Consider the following 22,234-nt stretch of genomic DNA (forward strand, 5'->3'; position numbering starts at 1 on the left):
CTTTCTGAAGCATGACGTAATGGGGGGGTGTTATCTCTTTTGTCAAAAATCAGCCGTTTTTGCTTGAACATTAAATGCTTCCAAATGGTATTTAATTCACTTCCCGGGATGAAGAAACACTTTTTGAGACCCCAGAGTGAGTAAATTGGCCATTTTCATGCACTTTTAACCATTCCACAAATGTTGCGTTTAGGGTCCCTGGAAGCATGAAAATCACTTTAAACATGCTAATTTTAGCTCTAAAACTGATGATCCACCTACAAATGTGAACTGACGTTCAAAAATAAAACATTTGAAAACGGACCATTTTTCACCTTTCTGAAGCATGACATAATGGGGGTTGTTATCTCTATTGTCAAAAATCAGCTGTTTTTGCATGAACATTAAATGCCTCCAAATGGTTTTTAATTCACTTCCCGGGCCCCTGGAAGCATGAAACTCACTTTAAACATGCTAATTTTAGCTCTAAAACTGATGATCTACCTACAAATGTGAACTGACGTTCAAAAATAAAACTTTTGAAAACAGACCATTTTTCACCTTTCTGAAGCATGACGTAATGGGGGGGTGTTATATCTTTTGTCAAAAATCAGCTGTTTTTGCTTGAACATTAAATGCCTCCAAATGGTATCTAATTCACTTCCCGTGGTGAAGAAACACTTTTTGAGACCTCCGAGTGAGTAAATTGGCCATTTTCATGCACTTTTAACCATTCCACAAATGTTGTGTTTAGGGCCCCTGGAAGCATGAAAATCACTTTAAACATGCTAATTTTAGCTCTAAAACTGATGATCCACCTACAAATGTGAACTGACGTTCAAAAAGAAAACATTTGAAAACAGTCCATTTTTCACCTTTCTGAAGCATGACGTAATGGGGGGGTGTTATCTCTTTTGTCAAAAATCAGCTGTTTTTGCTTGAACATTAAATGCCTCCAAATGGTTTTTAATTCACTTCCCACGCCCCTGGAAGCATGAAAATCACTTTAAACATGCTAATTTTAGCTCTAAAACTGATTATCTACCTACAAATGTGAACTGACGTTTAAAAATAAAACATTTGAAAATGGACCATTTTTCACCTTTCTGAAGCATGACATAATGGGGGGTGTTATCTCTTTTGTCAAAAATCAGCTGATGTTTGCATGAACATTAAATGCCTCCAAATGGTTTTTAATTCACTTCCCAGGCCCCTGGAAGCATGAAAATCACATTAAACATGCACATTTTAGCTCTAAAACTGATGATCTACCTACAAATGTGAACTGACGTTCAAAAATAAAACATTTGAAAACGGACCATTTTTCACCTTTCTGAAGCATGACGTAATGGGGGGGGGGTGTTATCTCTTTTGTCAAAAATCAGCCGTTTTTGCTTGAACATTAAATGCCTCCAAATGGTATTTAATTCACTTCCCGGGGTGAAGAAACACTTTTTGAGACCTCAGAGTGAGTAAATTGGCCATTTTCATGCACTTTTAACCATTCCACAAATGTTGTGTTTAGGGCCCCTGGAAGCATGAAAATCACTTTAAACATGCTAATTTTAGCTCTAAAAGTGATGATCCACCTACAAATGTGAACTGAAGTTCAAAAATAAAACTTTTGAAAACGGACCATTTTTCACTTTTCTGAAGCATGACGTAATAGGGGGTGTTATCTCTTTTGTCAAAAATCAGCTGTTTTTGCATGAACATTAAATGCCTCCAAATGGTATTTAATTCACTTCCCGGGCCCGTGGAAGCATGAAAATCACTTTAAACATGCTAATTTTAGCTCTAAATCTGATGATCCACCAACAAATGTGAACTGAAGTTCAAAAATAAAACATTTGAAAACAGACCATTTTTCACCTTTCTAAAGCATGACGTAATGGGGGGGTGTTATCTCTTTTGTCAAAAATCAGCCATTTTTGCTTGAACATTAAATGCTTCCAAATGGTATTTAATTCACTTCCCGGGGTGAAGAAACCCTTTTTGAGACCCCAGAGTGAGTAAATTGGCCATTTTCATGCACTTTTAACCATTAAACAAATGTTGTGTTCAGGGCCCCTGAAAGCATGAAAATCACTTTAAACATGCTAATTTTAGCTCTAAAACTTATGATCCACCTACAAATGTGAACTGAAGTTAAAAAATAAAACATTTGAAAACTGACCATTTTTCACCTTTCTGAAGCATGACGTAATGGGGGGGGTGTTATCTCTTTTGTCAAAAATCAGCTGTTTTTGCATGAACATTAAATGCCTCCAAATGGTTTTTAATTCACTTCCCGGGCCCCTGGAAGCATGAAAATCACTTTAAACATGCTAATTTTAGCTCTAAAACTGATGATCCACCAACAAATGTGAACTGAAGTTCGAAAATAAAACATTTGAAAACGGACCATTTTTCACCTTTCTGAAGCATGACGTAATGGGGGGGTGTTATCTCTTTTGTCAAAAATCAGCCGTTTTTGCTTGAACATTAAATGCTTCCAAATGGTATTTAATTCACTTCCCGGGGTGAAGAAACACTTTTTGAGACCCCAGAGTGAGTAAATCGGCCATTTTCATGCACTTTTAACCATTCCACAAATGTTGCGTTTAGGGCCCCTGGAAGCATGAAAATCACTTTAAACATGCTAATTTTAGCTCTAAAACTGATGATCCACCTACAAATGTGAACTGACGTTCAAAAATAAAACATTTGAAAACGGACCATTTTTCACCTTTCTGAAGCATGATATAATGGGGGTTGTTATCTCTATTGTTAAAAATCAGCTGTTTTTGCATGAACATTAAATGCCTCCAAATGGTTTTTAATTCACTTCCCGGGCCCCTGGAAGCATGAAACTCACTTTAAACATGCTAATTTTAGCTCTAAAACTGATGATCTACCTACAAATGTGAACTGACGTTCAAAAATAAAACTTTTGAAAACGGACCATTTTTCACCTTTCTGAAGCATGACGTAATGGGGGGGTGTTATCTCTTTTGTCAAAAATCAGCTGTTTTTGCTTGAACATTAAATGCCTCCAAATGGTATTTAATTCACTTCCCGTGGTGAAGAAACACTTTTTGAGACCTCCGAGTGAGTAAATTGGCCATTTTCATGCACTTTTAACCATTCCACAAATGTTGTGTTTAGGGCCCCTGGAAGCATGAAAATCACTTTAAACATGCTAATTTTAGCTCTAAAACTGATGATCCACCTACAAATGTGAACTGACGTTCAAAAAGAAAACATTTGAAAACAGTCCATTTTTCACCTTTCTGAAGCATGACGTAATGGGGGGGTGTTATCTCTTTTGTCAAAAATCAGCTGTTTTTGCTTGAACATTAAATGCCTCCAAATGGTTTTTAATTCACTTCCCAGGCCCCTGGAAGCATGAAAATCACTTTAAACATGCTAATTTTAGCTCTAAAACTGATTATCTACCTACAAATGTGAACTGACGTTTAAAAATAAAACATTTGAAAACGGACCATTTTTCACCTTTCTGAAGCATGACGTAATGGGGGGGTGTTATCTCTTTTGTCAAAAATCAGCTCTTTTTGCATGAACATTAAATGCCTCCAAATGGTTTTTTATTCTCTTCCCGGGCCCCTGGAAGCATGAAAATCACTTTAAACATCCTAATTTTAGCTCTAAAACTGATGATCTACCTACAAATGTGAACTGACGTTCAAAAATAAAACAATTGAAAACAGACCATTTTTCACCTTTCTGAAGCATGACGTGATGGGGGGGTGTTATCTCTTTTGTCAAAAATCAGCCGTTTTTGCTTGAACATTAAATGCCTCCAAATGGTATTTAATTCACTTCCCGGGGTGAAGAAACACTTTTTGAGACCTCAGAGTGAGTAAATTGGCCATTTTCATGCACTTTTAACCATTCCACAAATGTTGTGTTTAGGGCCCCTGGAAGCATGAAAATCACTTTAAACATGCTAATTTTAGCTCTAAAAGTGATGATCCACCTACAAATGTGAACTGAAGTTCAAAAATAAAACATTTGAAAACGGACCATTTTTCACTTTTCTGAAGCATGACGTAATGGGGGGTGTTATCTCTTTTGTCAAAAATCAGCTGTTTTTGCATGAACATTGAATGCCTCCAAATGGTATTTAATTCACTTCCCGGGCCAGTGGAAGCATGAAAATCACTTTAAACATGCTAATTTTAGCTCTAAATCTGATGATCCACCAACAAATGTGAACTGACATTCAAAAATAAAACATTTGAAAACGGACCATTTTTCACCTTTCTGAAGCATGACGTAATGGGGGGGGGTGTTATCTCTTTTGTCAAAAATCAGCTCTTTTTGCATGAACATTAAATGCCTCCAAATGGTATTTAATTCACTTTAGCGCGGTGAAGAAACACTTTTTGAGACCTCAGAGTGAGTAAATTGGCCATTTTCATGCACTTTTAACCATTAAACAAATGTTGTGTTTAGGGCCCCTGAAAGCATGAAAATCACTTTAAACATGCTAATTTTAGCTCTAAAACTGATGATCCACCTACAAATGTGAACTGAAGTTAAAAAATAAAAGATTTGAAAACTGACCATTTTTCACCTTTCTGAAGCATGACGTAATGGGGGGGGGGGGGTGTTATCTCTTTTGTCAAAAATCAGCTGTTTTTGCATGAACATTAAATGCCTCCAAATGGTTTTTAATTCACTTCCCGGGCCCCTGGAAGCATGAAAATCACTTTAAACATGCTAATTTTAGCTCTAAAACTGATGATCCACCAACAAATGTGAACTGAAGTTCGAAAATAAAACATTTGAAAATGGACCATTTTTCACCTTTCTGAAGCATGACGTAATGGGGGGGTGTTATCTCTTTTGTCAAAAATCAGCCGTTTTTGCTTGAACATTAAATGCTTCCAAATGGTATTTAATTCACTTCCCGGGGTGAATAAACACTTTTTGAGACCCCAGAGTGAGTAAATTGGCCATTTTCATGCACTTTTAACCATTCCACAAATGTTGCGTTTAGGGCCCCTGGAAGCATGAAAATCACTTTAAACATGCTAATTTTAGCTCTAAAACTGATGATCCACCTACAAATGTGAACTGACGTTCAAAAATAAAACATTTGAAAACGGACCATTTTTCACCTTTCTGAAGCATGATATAATGGGGGTTGTTATCTCTATTGTTAAAAATCAGCTGTTTTTGCATGAACATTAAATGCCTCCAAATGGTTTTTAATTCACTTCCCGGGCCCCTGGAAGCATGAAACTCACTTTAAACATGCTAATTTTAGCTCTAAAACTGATGATCTACCTACAAATGTGAACTGACGTTCAAAAATAAAACTTTTGAAAACGGACCATTTTTCACCTTTCTGAAGCATGACGTAATGGGGGGGTGTTATCTCTTTTGTCAAAAATCAGCTGTTTTTGCTTGAACATTAAATGCCTCCAAATGGTATTTAATTCACTTCCCGTGGTAAGGAAACACTTTTTGAGACCTCCGAGTGAGTAAATTGGCCATTTTCATGCACTTTTAACCATTCCACAAATGTTGTGTTTAGGGCCCCTGGAAGCATGAAAATCACTTTAAACATGCTAATTTTAGCTCTAAAACTGATGATCCACCTACAAATGTGAACTGACGTTCAAAAAGAAAACATTTGAAAACAGTCCATTTTTCACCTTTCTGAAGCATGACGTAATGGGGGGGTGTTATCTCTTTTGTCAAAAATCAGCTGTTTTTGCTTGAACATTAAATGCCTCCAAATGGTTTTTAATTCACTTCCCAGGCCCCTGGAAGCATGAAAATCACTTTAAACATGCTAATTTTAGCTCTAAAACTGATTATCTACCTACAAATGTGAACTGACGTTTAAAAATAAAACATTTGAAAACGGACCATTTTTCACCTTTCTGAAGCATGACGTAATGGGGGGGTGTTATCTCTTTTGTCAAAAATCAGCTCTTTTTGCATGAACATTAAATGCCTCCAAATGGTTTTTTATTCTCTTCCCGGGCCCCTGGAAGCATGAAAATCACTTTAAACATCCTAATTTTAGCTCTAAAACTGATGATCTACCTACAAATGTGAACTGACGTTCAAAAATAAAACAATTGAAAACAGACCATTTTTCACCTTTCTGAAGCATGACGTGATGGGGGGGTGTTATCTCTTTTGTCAAAAATCAGCCGTTTTTGCTTGAACATTAAATGCCTCCAAATGGTATTTAATTCACTTCCCGGGGTGAAGAAACACTTTTTGAGACCTCAGAGTGAGTAAATTGGCCATTTTCATGCACTTTTAACCATTCCACAAATGTTGTGTTTAGGGCCCCTGGAAGCATGAAAATCACTTTAAACATGCTAATTTTAGCTCTAAAAGTGATGATCCACCTACAAATGTGAACTGAAGTTCAAAAATAAAACATTTGAAAACGGACCATTTTTCACTTTTCTGAAGCATGACGTAATGGGGGGTGTTATCTCTTTTGTCAAAAATCAGCTGTTTTTGCATGAACATTGAATGCCTCCAAATGGTATTTAATTCACTTCCCGGGCCAGTGGAAGCATGAAAATCACTTTAAACATGCTAATTTTAGCTCTAAATCTGATGATCCACCAACAAATGTGAACTGAAGTTCAAAAATAAAACATTTGAAAACAGACCATTTTTCACCTTTCTGAAGCATGACGTAATGGGGGGGTGTTATCTCTTTTGTCAAAAATCAGCCGTTTTAGCTTGAACATTAAATGCTTCCAAATGGTATTTAATTCACTTCCCGGGGTGAAGAAACACTTTTTGAGACCCCAGAGTGAGTAAATTGGCCATTTTCATGCACTTTTAACCATTAAACAAATGTTGTGTTTAGGGCCCCTGAAAGCATGAAAATCACTTTAAACATGCTAATTTTAGCTCTAAAACTGATGATCCACCTACAAATGTGAACTGACGTTCAAAAATAAAACATTTGAAAACGGAACATTTTTCACCTTTCTGAAGCATGACATAATGGGGGGGTGTTATCTCTATTGTCAAAAATCAGCTGTTTTTGCTTGAACATTAAATGCCTCCAAATGGTTTTTAATTCACTTCCCGGGCCCCTGGAAGCATGAAACTCACTTTAAACATGCTAATTTTAGCTCTAAAACTGATGATCTACCTACAAATGTGAACTGACGTTCAAAAATAAAACTTTTGAAAACTGACCATTTTTCACCTTTCTGAAGCATGACGTAATGGGGGGGTGTTATCTCTTTTGTCAAAAATCAGCTGTTTTTGCTTGAACATTAAATGCCTCCAAATGGTATTTAATTCACTTCCCGTGGTGAAGAAACACTTTTTGAGACCTCCGAGTGAGTAAATTGGCCATTTTCATGCACTTTTAACCATTCCACAAATGTTGTGTTTAGGGCCCCTGGAAGCATGAAAATCACTTTAAACATGCTAATTTTAGCTCTAAAACTGATGATCCACCTACAAATGTGAACTGACGTTCAAAAAGAAAACATTTGAAAACAGTCCATTTTTCACCTTTCTGAAGCATGACGTAATGGGGGGGTGTTATCTCTTTTGTCAAAAATCAGCTGATTTTGCTTGAACATTAAATGCCTCCAAATGGTTTTTAATTCACTTCCCAGGCCCCTGGAAGCATGAAAATCACTTTAAACATGCTAATTTTAGCTCTAAAACTGATTATCTACCTACAAATGTGAACTGACGTTTAAAAATAAAACATTTGAAAATGGACCATTTTTCACCTTTCTGAAGCATGACATAATGGGGGGGGTGTTATCTCTTTTGTCAAAAATCAGCTGATGTTTGCATGAACATTAAATGCCTCCAAATGGTTTTTAATTCACTTCCCAGGCCCCTGGAAGCATGAAAATCACATTAAACATGCTAATTTTAGCTCTAAAACTGATTATCTACCTACAAATGTGAACTGACGTTCAAAAATAAAACAATTGAAAACAGACCATTTTTCACCTTTCTGAAGCATGACGTGATGGGTGGGTGTTATCTCTTTTGTCAAAAATCAGCCGTTTTTGCTTGAACATTAAATGCCTCCAAATGGTATTTAATTCACTTTAGCGCGGTGAAGAAACACTTTTTGAGACCTCAGAGTGAGTAAATTGGCCATTTTCATGCACTTTTAACCATTAAACAAATGTTGTGTTTAGGGCCCCTGAAAGCATGAAAATCACTTTAAACATGCTAATTTTAGCTCTAAAACTGATGATCCACCTACAAATGTGAACTGAAGTTAAAAAATAAAAGATTTGAAAACTGACCATTTTTCACCTTTCTGAAGCATGACGTAATGGGGGGGGGTGTTATCTCTTTTGTCAAAAATCAGCTGTTTTTGCATGAACATTAAATGCCTCCAAATGGTTTTTAATTCACTTCCCGGGCCCCTGGAAGCATGAAAATCACTTTAAACATGCTAATTTTAGCTCTAAAACTGATGATCCACCAACAAATGTGAACTGAAGTTCGAAAATAAAACATTTGAAAATGGACCATTTTTCACCTTTCTGAAGCATGACGTAATGGGGGGGTGTTATCTCTTTTGTCAAAAATCAGCCGTTTTTGCTTGAACATTAAATGCTTCCAAATGGTATTTAATTCACTTCCCGGGGTGAATAAACACTTTTTGAGACCCCAGAGTGAGTAAATTGGCCATTTTCATGCACTTTTAACCATTCCACAAATGTTGCGTTTAGGGCCCCTGGAAGCATGAAAATCACTTTAAACATGCTAATTTTAGCTCTAAAACTGATGATCCACCTACAAATGTGAACTGACGTTCAAAAATAAAACAATTGAAAACGGACCATTTTTCACCTTTCTGAAGCATGATATAATGGGGGTTGTTATCTCTATTGTTAAAAATCAGCTGTTTTTGCATGAACATTAAATGCCTCCAAATGGTTTTTAATTCACTTCCAGGGCCCCTGGAAGCATGAAACTCACTTTAAACATGCTAATTTTAGCTCTAAAACTGATGATCTACCTACAAATGTGAACTGACGTTCAAAAATAAAACTTTTGAAAACGGACCATTTTTCACCTTTATGAAGCATGACGTAATGGGGGGGTGTTATCTCTTTTGTCAAAAATCAGCTGTTTTTGCTTGAACATTAAATGCCTCCAAATGGTATTTAATTCACTTCCCGTGGTGAAGAAACACTTTTTGAGACCTCCGAGTGAGTAAATTGGCCATTTTCATGCACTTTTAACCATTCCACAAATGTTGTGTTTAGGGCCCCTGGAAGCATGAAAATCACTTTAAACATGCTAATTTTAGCTCTAAAACTGATGATCCACCTACAAATGTGAACTGACGTTCAAAAAGAAAACATTTGAAAACAGTCCATTTTTCACCTTTCTGAAGCATGACGTAATGGGGGGGTGTTATCTCTTTTGTCAAAAATCAGCTGTTTTTGCTTGAACATTAAATGCCTCCAAATGGTTTTTAATTCACTTCCCAAGCCCCTGGAAGCATGAAAATCACTTTAAACATGCTAATTTTAGCTCTAAAACTGATTATCTACCTACAAATGTGAACTGACGTTTAAAAATAAAACATTTGAAAATGGACCATTTTTCACCTTTCTGAAGCATGACATAATGGGGGGGTGTTATCTCTTTTGTCAAAAATCAGCTGATGTTTGCATGAACATTAAATGCCTCCAAATGGTTTTTAATTCACTTCCCAGGCCCCTGGAAGCATGAAAATCACATTAAACATGCTAATTTTAGCTCTAAAACTGATGATCTACCTACAAATGTGAACTGACGCTCAAAAATAAAACATTTGAAAACGGACCATTTTTCACCTTTCTGAAGCATGACGTAATGGGGGGGGGGTGTTATCTCTTTTGTCAAAAATCAGCCGTTTTTGCTTGAACATTAAATGCCTCCAAATGGTATTTAATTCACTTCCCGGGGTGAAGAAACACTTTTTGAGACCTCAGAGTGAGTAAATTGGCCATTTTCATGCACTTTTAACCATTCCACAAATGTTGTGTTTAGGGCCCCTGGAAGCATGAAAATCACTTTAAACATGCTAATTTTAGCTCTAAAAGTGATGATCCACCTACAAATGTGAACTGAAGTTCAAAAATAAAACATTTGAAAACGGACCATTTTTCACTTTTCTGAAGCATGACGTAATGGGGGGTGTTATCTCTTTTGTCAAAAATCAGCTGTTTTTGCATGAACATTGAATGCCTCCAAATGGTATTTAATTCACTTCCCGGGCCCGTGGAAGCATGAAAATCACTTTAAACATGCTAATTTTAGCTCAAATCTGATGATCCACCAACAAATGTGAACTGAAGTTCAAAAATAAAACATTTGAAAACAGACCATTTTTCACCTTTCTGAAGCATGACGTAATGGGGGGGTGTTATCTCTTTTGTCAAAAATCAGCCGTTTTAGCTTGAACATTAAATGCTTCCAAATGGTATTTAATTCACTTCCCGGGGTGAAGAAACACTTTTTGAGACCCCAGAGTGAGTAAATTGGCCATTTTCATGCACTTTTAACCATTCCACAAATGTTGCGTTTAGGGCCCCTGGAAGCATGAAAATCACTTTAAACATGCTAATTTTAGCTCTAAAACTGATGATCCACCTACAAATGTGAACTGACGTTCAAAAATAAAACATTTGAAAACGGAACATTTTTCACCTTTCTGAAGCATGACATAATGGGGGGGTGTTATCTCTATTGTCAAAAATCAGCTGTTTTTGCTTGAACATTAAATGCCTCCAAATGGTTTTTAATTCACTTCCCGGGCCCCTGGAAGCATGAAACTCACTTTAAACATGCTAATTTTAGCTCTAAAACTGATGATCTACCTACAAATGTGAACTGACGTTCAAAAATAAAACTTTTGAAAACGGACCATTTTTCACCTTTCTGAAGCATGACGTAATGGGGGGGTGTTATCTCTTTTGTCAAAAATCAGCTGTTTTTGCTTGAACATTAAATGCCTCCAAATGGTATTTAATTCACTTCCCGTGGTGAAGAAACACTTTTTGAGACCTCCGAGTTAGATTTGAGTGCCGCGTTTGACACCGTCTCCCATGCCATCCTGCTGTCCACTTTGAAATCTGTGGGTATTGATGGCGCCGCCCTGGCCTGGATTGCTAGCTTTCTCTCTAATCGTACTTTTCAAGTCTTTTCTTCCTCATCTGTCTCCTCTATCTTTTCCTCCCCTCACGGTGTGCCCCAGGGGTCTATTCTCAGCCCTCTTTTTTTCAATCTCTATGTGAGACCTCTTGCTTTCTTGGCAGAACAAGCAGGCCTCACAATCTATTCTTACGCTGACGATACACAAATCGTCTATTCGCTATCCACTAACAAACATCTCCCTACGTCCTCCTTACAGTCCGGGCTGAAGCAAATTGCCAACTGGATGCATTGCCATAAATTAAAATTGAATGGCGATAAAACGGAGTTACTCCTATTCGGCCCTCTCACTTCGCTTTGGGGCCCTCAACATTGGCCTCATCAGATGGGTCCCACTCCTACCCCTTCAGCCTCAGTTCGCAACCTTGGGGTCATTTTTGACAACCAGCTGTCTTTTAAGCAACACGTGGTAAAAGTCTCTGCCACCTGCACTACCATCTTAAGGTGGCTGAGAAAAATCAGGTGGATGCTTCCAGCTGATACCCTGAGGATAGTAGTCCAGGCCCTCGTCACCTCACGCTTGGACTACGGGAACATTCTGCTTCTGGGTGCCTGTAAAGAGGTAACAAAGAAACTTCAGGTGGTCCAGAATGTGGCAGTCCGACTTCTCTGTAACTTGCCTGCTAGGTCATCGGCTTCTATCCATCTGCGCAAGTTGCATTGGTTGCGCATTGAGAGCCGAGTAAAGTTTAAAGCGCTCTGCATAATGCACCATATTAAAATGGGTAAAGCTCCTGAATATCTATCTTCCCTAGTCCAGCAGTATGTTCCGTCCCGTACATTGAGATCTTCTACACAAAATAAGTTTACGACCCCGCGGGTCAACAGAGCTAAAATGGGCGGCCGCTCGTTTGCTCTTTTGGCACCCTCTCTATGGAACTCTATGCCCCAGTCCCTGCGTTCTGAAACATGTTACCTGTTATTCCGCAAGGGAATAAAGACCTGGCTTTTTAACACTTAATTTTGTATTTCACTCCCCCCTCAACTCACTCATTCTCTGTTTATCTTTAGCGCCGGGAAACCTTCGGGTAGCTGTGCGCTCAATAAATACAATAATAATAATAATAATAATAATAATAATAATAATAATAATAATAATGGTATTTAATTCACTTCCCGTGGTGAAGAAACACTTTTTGAGACCTCCGAGTGAGTAAATTGGCCATTTTCATGCACTTTTAACCATTCCACAAATGTTGTGTTTAGGGCCCCTGGAAGCATGAAAATCACTTTAAACATGCTAATTTTAGCTCTAAAACTGATGATCCACCTACAAATGTGAACTGACGTTCAAAAAGAAAACATTTGAAAACAGTCCATTTTTCACCTTTCTGAAGCATGACGTAATGGGGGGGTGTTATCTCTTTTGTCAAAAATCAGCTGATTTTGCTTGAACATTAAATGCCTCCAAATGGTTTTTAATTCACTTCCCAGGCCCCTGGAAGCATGAAAATCACTTTAAACATGCTAATTTTAGCTCTAAAACTGATTATCTACCTACAAATGTGAACTGACGTTTAAAAATAAAACATTTGAAAATGGACCATTTTTCACCTTTCTGAAGCATGACATAATGGGGGGGTGTTATCTCTTTTGTCAAAAATCAGCTGATGTTTGCATGAACATTAAATGCCTCCAAATGGTTTTTAATTCACTTCCCAGGCCCCTGGAAGCATGAAAATCACATTAAACATGCTAATTTTAGCTCTAAAACTGATTATCTACCTACAAATGTGAACTGACGTTCAAAAATAAAACATTTGAAAACGGACCATTTTTCACCTTTCTGAAGCATGACGTAATGGGGGGGGGGTGTTATCTCTTTTGTCAAAAATCAGCCGTTTTTGCTTGAACATTAAATGCCTCCAAATGGTATTTAATTCACTTCCCGGGGTGAAGAAACACTTTTTGAGACCTCAGAGTGAGTAAATTGGCCATTTTCATGCACTTTTAACCATTCCACAAATGTTGTGTTTAGGGCCCCTGGAAGCATGAAAATCACTTTAAACATGCTAATTTTAGCTCTAAAAGTGATGATCCACCTACAAATTTGAACTGAAGTTCAAAAATAAAACATTTGAAAACGGACCATTTTTTACTTTTCTGAAGCATGACGTAATGGGGGGTGTTATCTCTTTTGTCAAAAATCAGCTGTTTTTGCATGAACATTAAATGCCTCCAAATGGTATTTAATTCACTTCCCGGGCCCGTGGAAGCATGAAAATCACTTTAAACATGCTAATTTTAGCTCTAAATCTGATGATCCACCAACAAATGTGAACTGAAGTTCAAAAATAAAACATTTGAAAACAGACCATATTTCACCTTTCTGAAGCATGACGTAATGGGGGGGTGTTATCTCTTTCGTCAAAAATCAGCCGTTTTTGCTTGAACATTAAATGCTTCCAAATGGTATTTAATTCACTTCCCGGGGTGAAGAAACACTTTTTGAGACCCCAGAGTGAGTAAATTGGCCATTTTCATGCACTTTTAACCATTAAACAAATGTTGTGTTTAGGGCCCCTGAAAGCATGAAAATCACTTTAAACATGCTAATTTTAGCTCTAAAACTGATGATCCACCTACAAATGTGAACTGAAGTTAAAAAATAAAACATTTGAAAACTGACCATTTTTCACCTTTCTGAAGCATGACGTAATGGGGGGGGGTGTTATCTCTTTTGTCAAAAATCAGCAGTTTTTGCATGAACATTAAATGCCTCCAAATGGTTTTTAATTCACTTCCCGGGCCCCTGGAAGCATGAAAATCACTTTAAACATGCTAATTTTAGCTCTAAAACTGATGATCCACCAACAAATGTGAACTGAAGTTCGAAAATAAAACATTTGAAAACGGACCATTTTTCACCTTTCTGAAGCATGACGTAATGGGGGGGTGTTATCTCTTTTGTCAAAAATCAGCCGTTTTTGCTTGAACATTAAATGCTTCCAAATGGTATTTAATTCACTTCCCGGGGTGAAGAAACACTCTTTGAGACCCCAGAGTGAGTAAATTGGCCATTTTCATGCACTTTTAACCATTCCACAAATGTTGCGTTTAGGGCCCCTGGAAGCATGAAAATCACTTTAAACATGCTAATTTTAGCTCTAAAACTGATGATCCACCTACAAATGTGAACTAACGTTCAAAAATAAAACATTTGAAAACGGACCATTTTTCACCTTTCTGAAGCATGACATAATGGGGGGGTGTTATCTCTATTGTCAAAAATCAGCTGTTTTTGCATGAACATTAAATGCCTCCAAATGGTTTTTAATTCACTTCCCGGGCCCCTGGAAGCATGAAACTCACTTTAAACATGCTAATTTTAGCTCTAAAACTGATGATCTACCTACAAATGTGAACTGACGTTCAAAAATAAAACTTTTGAAAACGGACCATTTTTCACCTTTCTGAAGCATGACGTAATGGGGGGGTGTTATCTCTTTTGTAAAAAATCAGCTGTTTTTGCATGAACATTAAAAGCCTCCAAATGGTTTTTAATTCACTTCCCGGGCACCTGGAAGCATGAAAATCACTTTAAACAGGCTAATTTTAGCTCTAAAACTGATGATCTACCTACAAATGTGAACTGACGTTCAAAAATAAAACATTTGAAAACGGACCATTTTTCACCTTTCTGAAGCATGACGTAATGGGGGGGGGGGTGTTATCTCGTTTGTCAAAAATCAGCCGTTTTTGCTTGAACATTAAATGCTTCCAAATGGTATTCAATTCACTTCCCGGGGTGAAGAAACACTTTTTGAGACCCCAGAGTGAGTAAATTGGCCATTTTCATGCACTTTTAACCATTAAACAAATGTTGTGTTTAGGGCCCCTGAAAGCATGAAAATCACTTTAAACATGCTAATTTTAGCTCTAAAACTGATGATCCACCTACAAATGTGAACTGAAGTTAAAAAATAAAACATTTGAAAACTGACCATTTTTCACCTTTCTGAAGCATGACGTAATGGGGGGGGGGGTGTTATCTCTTTTGTCAAAAATCAGCTGTTTTTGCATGAACATTAAATGCCTCCAAATGGTTTTTAATTCACTTCCCGGGCCCCTGGAAGCATGAAAATCACTTTAAACATGCTAATTTTAGCTCTAAAACTGATGATCTACCTACAAATGTGAACTGACGTTCAAAAATAAAACTTTTGAAAACGGACCATTTTTCACCTTTCTGAAGCATGACGTAATGGGGGGGTGTTATCTCTTTTGTCAAAAATCAGCTGTTTTTGCTTGAACATTAAATGCCTCCAAATGGTATTTAATTCACTTCCCTTGGTGAAGAAACACTTTTTGAGACCTCCGAGTGAGTAAATTGGCCATTTTCATGCACTTTTAACCATTCCACAAATGTTGCGTTTAGGGCCCCTGGAAGCATGAAAATCACTTTAAACATGCTAATTTTAGCTCTAAAACTGATGATCCACCTACAAATGTGAACTGACGTTCAAAAATAAAACATTTGAAAACAGTCCATTTTTCACCTTTCTGAAGCATGACGTAATGGGGGGGTGTTATCTCTTTTGTCAAAAATCAGCTGATTTTGCTTGAACATTAAATGCCTCCAAATGGTTTTTAATTCACTTCCCATGCCCCTGGAAGCATGAAAATCACTTTAAACATGCTAATTTTAGCTCTAAAACTGATTATCTACCTACAAATGTGAACTGACGTTTAAAAATAAAACATTTGAAAATGGACCATTTTTCACCTTTCTGAAGCATGACATAATGGGGGGGTGTTATCTCTTTTGTCAAAAATCAGCTGATGTTTGCATGAACATTAAATGCCTCCAAATGGTTTTTAATTCACTTCCCAGGCCCCTGGAAGCATGAAAATCACATTAAACATGCTAATTTTAGCTCTAAAACTGATTATCTACCTACAAATGTGAACTGACGTTCAAAAATAAAACATTTGAAAACGGACCATTTTTCACCTTTCTGAAGCATGACGTAATGGGGGGGGGTGTTATCTCTTTTGTCAAAAATCAGCCGTTTTTGCTTGAACATTAAATGCCTCCAAATGGTATTTAATTCACTTCCCGGGGCGAAGAAACACTTTTTGAGACCTCAGAGTGAGTAAATTGGCCATTTTCATGCACTTTTAACCATTCCACAAATGTTGTGTTTAGGGCCCCTGGAAGCATGAAAATCACTTTAAACATGCTAATTTTAGCTCTAAAAGTGATGATCCACCTACAAATGTGAACTGAAGTTCAAAAATAAAACATTTGAAAACGGACCATTTTTCACTTTTCTGAAGCATGACGTAATGGGGGGTGTTATCTCTTTTGTCAAAAATCAGCTGTTTTTGCATGAACATTAAATGCCTCCAAATGGTATTTAATTCACTTCCCGGGCCCGTGGAAGCATGAAAATCACTTTAAACATGCTAATTTTAGCTCTAAATCTGATGATCCACCAACAAATGTGAACTGAAGTTCAAAAATAAAACATTTGAAAACAGACCATTTTTCACCTTTCTGAAGCATGACGTAATGGGGGGGTGTTATCTCTTTTGTCAAAAATCAGCCGTTTTTGCTTGAACATTAAATGCTTCCAAATGGTATTTAATTCACTTCCCGGGATGAAGAAACACTTTTTGAGACCCCAGAGTGAGTAAATTGGCCATTTTCATGCACTTTTAACCATTCCACAAATGTTGTGTTTAGGGCCCCTGGAAGCATGAAAATCACTTTAAACATGCTAATGTTAGCTCTAAAACTGATGATTTACCTACAAATGTGAATTGACGTTCAAAAATAAAACATTTGAAAACGGACCATTTTTCACCTTTCTGAAGCATGACGTAATGGGGGGGTGTTATCTCTTTTGTAAAAAATCAGCTGTTTTTGCATGAACATTAAAAGCCTCCAAATGGTTTTTAATTCACTTCCCGGGCACCTGGAAGCATGAAAATCACTTTAAACAGGCTAATTTTAGCTCTAAAACTGATGATCTACCTACAAATGTGAACTGACGTTCAAAAATAAAACATTTGAAAACTGACCATTTTTCACCTTTCTGAAGCATGACGTAATGGCGGGGGGGGTGTTATCTCGTTTGTCAAAAATCATCCGTTTTTGCTTGAACATTAAATGCTTCCAAATGGTATTTAATTCACTTCCCGGGGTGAAGAAACACTTTTTGAGACCCCGGAGTGAGTAAATTGGCCATTTTCATGCACTTTTAACCATTCCACAAATGCTGTGTTTAGGGCCCCTGGAAGCATGAAAATCACTTTAAACATGCTTATTTTAGCTCTAAAACTGATGATCCACCTACAAATGTGAACTGACGTTCAAAAATAAAACATTTGAAAACGGACCATTTGTCACCTTTCTGAAGCATGACGTAATGGGGGGGTGTTATCTCTATTGTCAAAAATCAGCTGTTTTTGCATGAACATTAAATGCCTCCAAATGGTTTTTAATTCACTTCCCGGGTCCTGGAAGCATGAAAATCACTTTAAACATGCTAATTTTAGCTCTAAAACTGATGATCTACCTACAAATGTGAACTGACGTTCAAAAATAAAACATTTGAAAAAAGACCATTTTTCACCTTTCTGAAGCATGACGTAATGGGCTGGGTGTTATCTCTTTTGTCAAAAATCAGCTGTTTTTGCATGAACATTAAATGCCTCCAAATGGTTTTTAATTCACTTCCCGGGTCCTGGAAGCATGAAAATCACTTTAAACATGCTAATTTTAGCTCTAAAACTGAGGATCCACCTACAAATGTGAACTGACGTTCAAAAATAAAACATTTGAAAACGGACCATTTTTCACCTTTCTGAAGCATGACGTAATGGGGGGGTGTTATCTCTTTTGTCAAAAATCAGCCGTTTTTGCTTGAACATTAAATGCTTCCAAATGGTATTTAATTCACTTTAGCGGGGTGAAGAAACACTTTTTGAGACCTCAGAGTGAGTAAATTGGCCATTTTCATGCACTTTTACCCATTAAACAAATGTTGTGTTTAGGGCCCCTGGAACCATGAAAATCACTTTAAACATGCTAATTTTATCTCTAAAACTGATGATGCACCTACAAATGTGAACTGAAGTTCAAAAATAAAACATTTGAAAACTGACAATTTTTCACCTTTCTGAAGCATGACGTAATGGGGGGGTGTAATCTCTTTTGTCAAAAATCAGCCGTTTTTGCTTGAACATTAAATGCCTCCAAATGGTATTTAATTCACTTTAGCGGGGTGAAGAAACACTTTTTGAGACCTCGGAGCGAGTAAATTGGCCATTTTCATGCACTTTTAACCATTAAACAAATGTTGTGTTTAGGGCCCCTGGAAGCATGAAAATCACTTTAAACATGCTAATTTTATCTCTAAAACTGATGATCCACCTACAAATGTGAACTGAAGTTCAAAAATAAAACATTTGAAAACTGACAATTTTTCACCTTTCTGAAGCATGACGTAATGGGGGGGGTGTAATCTCTTTTGTCAAAAATCAGCTGTTTTTGCTTGAACATTAAATGCCTCCAAATGGTATTTAATTCACTTTAGCGGGGTGAAGAAACACTTTTTGAGACCTCAGAGCGAGTAAATTGGCCATTTTCATGCACTTTTAACCATTAAACAAATGTTGTGTTTAAGGCCCCTGGAAGCATGAAAATCACTTTAAACATGCAAATTTTAGCTCTAAAACTGATGATCCACCTACAAATGTGAACTGACGTTCAAAAATAAAACATTTGAAAACGGACCATTTTTCACCTTTCTGAAGCATGACGTAATGGGGGGGGTGTTATCTCTATTGTCAAAAATCAGCTGTTTTTGCATGAACATTAAATGCCTCCAAATGGTTTTTAATTCACTTCCCGGGCCCCTGGAAGCATGAAACTCACTTTAAACATGTTAATTTTAGCTCTAAAACTGATGATCTACCTACAAATGTGAACTGACGTTCAAAAACAAAACTTTTGAAAACGGACCATTTTTCACCTTTCTGAAGCATGACGTAATGGGGGGGATGTTATCTCTGTTGTCAAAAATCAGCTGTTTTTGCTTGAACATTAAATGCCTCCAAATGGTATTTAATTCACTTCCCGTGGTGAAGAAACACTTTTTGAGACCTCAGAGTGAGTAAATTGGCCATTTTCATGCACTTTTAACCATTCCACAAATGTTGTGTTTAGGGCCCCTGGAAGCATGAAAATCACTTTAAACATGCTAATTTTAGCTCTAAAACTGATGATCCACCTACAAATGTGAACTGACGTTAAAAAATAAAACATTTGAAAACGGTACATTTTTCACCTTTCTGAAGCATGACGTAATGGGGCAGTGCTATCTCTTTTGTCAAAAATCAGTTGTTTTTGCTTGAACATTAAATGCCTCCAAATGGTTTTTAATTCACTTCCCTGGCCTCTGGAAGCATGAAAATCACTTTAAACATGCTAATTTTAGCTCTAAAACTGATTATCTACCTACAAATGTGAACTGACGTTCAAAAATAGAAACATTTGAAAACGGACCATTTTTCACCTTTCTAAAGCATGACGTAATGGGGGGGTGTTATCTCTTTTGTCAAAAATCAGCCGTTTTTGCTTGAACATTAAATGCCTCCAAATGGTATTTAATTCACTTTAGCGGGGTGAAGAAACACTTTTTGAGACCTCAGAGTGAGTAAATTGGCCATTTTCATGCACTTTTAACCATTAAACAAATGTTGTGTTTAGGGCCCCTGGAAGCATGAAAATCACTTTAAAAATGCTAATTTTAGTTCTAAAACTGATGATCCACCTACAAATGTGAACTGAAGTTCAAAAATAAAACATTTGAAAACTGACCATTTTTCACCTTTCTGAAGCATGACGTAATGGGGGGGTGTTATCTCTTTTGTCAAAAATCAGCTGTTTTTGCATGAACATTAAATGCCTCCAAATGGTTTTTAATTCACTTCCCGGGCCCCTGGAAGCATGAAAATCACTTTAAACATGCTAATTTTAGCTCTAAAACTGATGATCTACCTACAAATGTGAACTGACGTTCAAAAATAAAACATTTGAAAATGGTCCATTTTTCACCTTTCTGAAGCATGACGTAATGGGGGGGTGTTATCTCTTTTGTCAAAAATCAGCTGTTTTTGCTTGAACATTAAATGCCTCCAAATGGTTTTTAATTCACTTCCCGGGCCCCTGGAAGCATGAAAATCACATTAAACATGCTAAATTTAGCTCTAAAACTGATGATCCACCTACAAATGTGAACTGACGTTCAAAAATAAAACATTTGAAAACAGACCATTTTTCACCTTTCTGAAGCATGACATAATGGGGGGGGTGTTATCTCTTTTGTCAAAAATCAGCCGTTTTTGCTTGAACATTAAATGCTTCCAAATGGTATTTAATTCACTTTAGCGGGGTGAAGAAACACTTTTTGAGACCTCAGAGTGAGTAAATTGGCCATTTTCATGCACTTTTACGCATTAAACAAATGTTGTGTTTAGGGCCCCTGGAAGCATGAAAATCACTTTAAACATGCTAATTTTAGCTCTAAAACTGATGATCCACCTACAAATGTGAACTGAAGTTCAAAAATAAAACATTTGAAAACGGACCATTTTTCACCTTTCTGAAGCAGGACGTAATGGGGGGTGTTATCTCTTTTGTCAAAAATTAGCTCTTTTTGCATGAACATTAAATGCCTCCAAATGGTTTTTAATTCTTTTCCCGGGCCCCTGGAAGCATGAAAATCACTTTAAACATGCTAATTTTAGCTCTAAAACTGATGATCTACCTACAAATGTGAACTGACGTTCAAAAATAAAACATTTGAAAACGGACCATTTTTCACCTTTCTGAAGCATGACGTAATGGGGGGGTGTAATCTCTTTTGTCAAAAATCAGCCGTTTTTGCTTGAACATTAAATGCCTCCAAATGGTATTTAATTCACTTTAGCGGGGTGAAGAAACACTTTTTGAGACCTCAGAGCGAGTAAATTGGCCATTTTCATGCACTTTTAACCATTAAACAAATGTTGTGTTTAGGGCCCCTGGAAGCATGAAAATCACTTTAAACATGCCAATTTTAGCTCTAAAACTGATGATCCACCTACAAATGTGAACTGAAGTTCAAAAATAAAACATTTGAAAACTGATCATTTTTCACCTTTCTGAAGCATGACGTAATGGGGGTTGTTATCTCTTTTGTCAAAAATCAGCTGTTTTTGCATGAACATTAAATGCCTCTAAATGGTTTTTAATTTACTTCCCGGGCCCCTGGAAGCATGAAAATCACTTTAAACATGCTAATTTTAGCTCTGAAACTGATGATCTACCTACAAATGTGAACTGACGTTCAAAAATAAAACATTTGAAAACTGACCATTTTTCACCTTTCTGAAGCATGACGTAATGGGGGGGTGTTATCTCTTTTGTCAAAAATCAGCCATTTTTGCTTGAACATTAAATGCCTCCAAATGGTATTTAATTCACTTCCCGGGGTGAAGAAACACTTTTTGAGACCTCAGAGTGAGTAAATTGGCCATTTTCATGCACTTTTAACCATTCCACAAATGTTGTGTTTAGGGCCCCTGGAAGCATGAAAATCACTTTAAACATGCTAATTTTAGCTCTAAAACTGATGATCTACCTACAAATGTGAACTGACGTTCAAAAATAAAACATTTGAAAACGGACCATTTTTCACCTTTCTGAAGCATGACGTAATGGGGGGTGTAATCTCTTTTGTCAAAAATCAGCCGTTTTTGCTTGAACATTAAATGCCTCCAAATGGTATTTAATTCACTTTAGCGGGGTGGAGAAACACTTTTTGAGACCTCGGAGCGAGTAAATTGGCCATTTTCATGCACTTTTAACCATTAAACAAATGTTGTGTTTAGGGCCCCTGGAAGCATGAAAATCACTTTAAACATGCTAATTTTATCTCTAAAACTGATGATCCACCTACAAATGTGAACTGAAGTTCAAAAATAAAACATTTGAAAACTGACAATTTTTCACCTTTCTGAAGCATGACGTAATGGGGGGGGTGTAATCTCTTTTGTCAAAAATCAGCCGTTTTTGCTT

Source organism: Lissotriton helveticus, chromosome 11, assembly GCF_964261635.1.
Source record: "Lissotriton helveticus chromosome 11, aLisHel1.1, whole genome shotgun sequence".
NCBI lineage: Eukaryota > Metazoa > Chordata > Amphibia > Caudata > Salamandridae > Lissotriton > Lissotriton helveticus.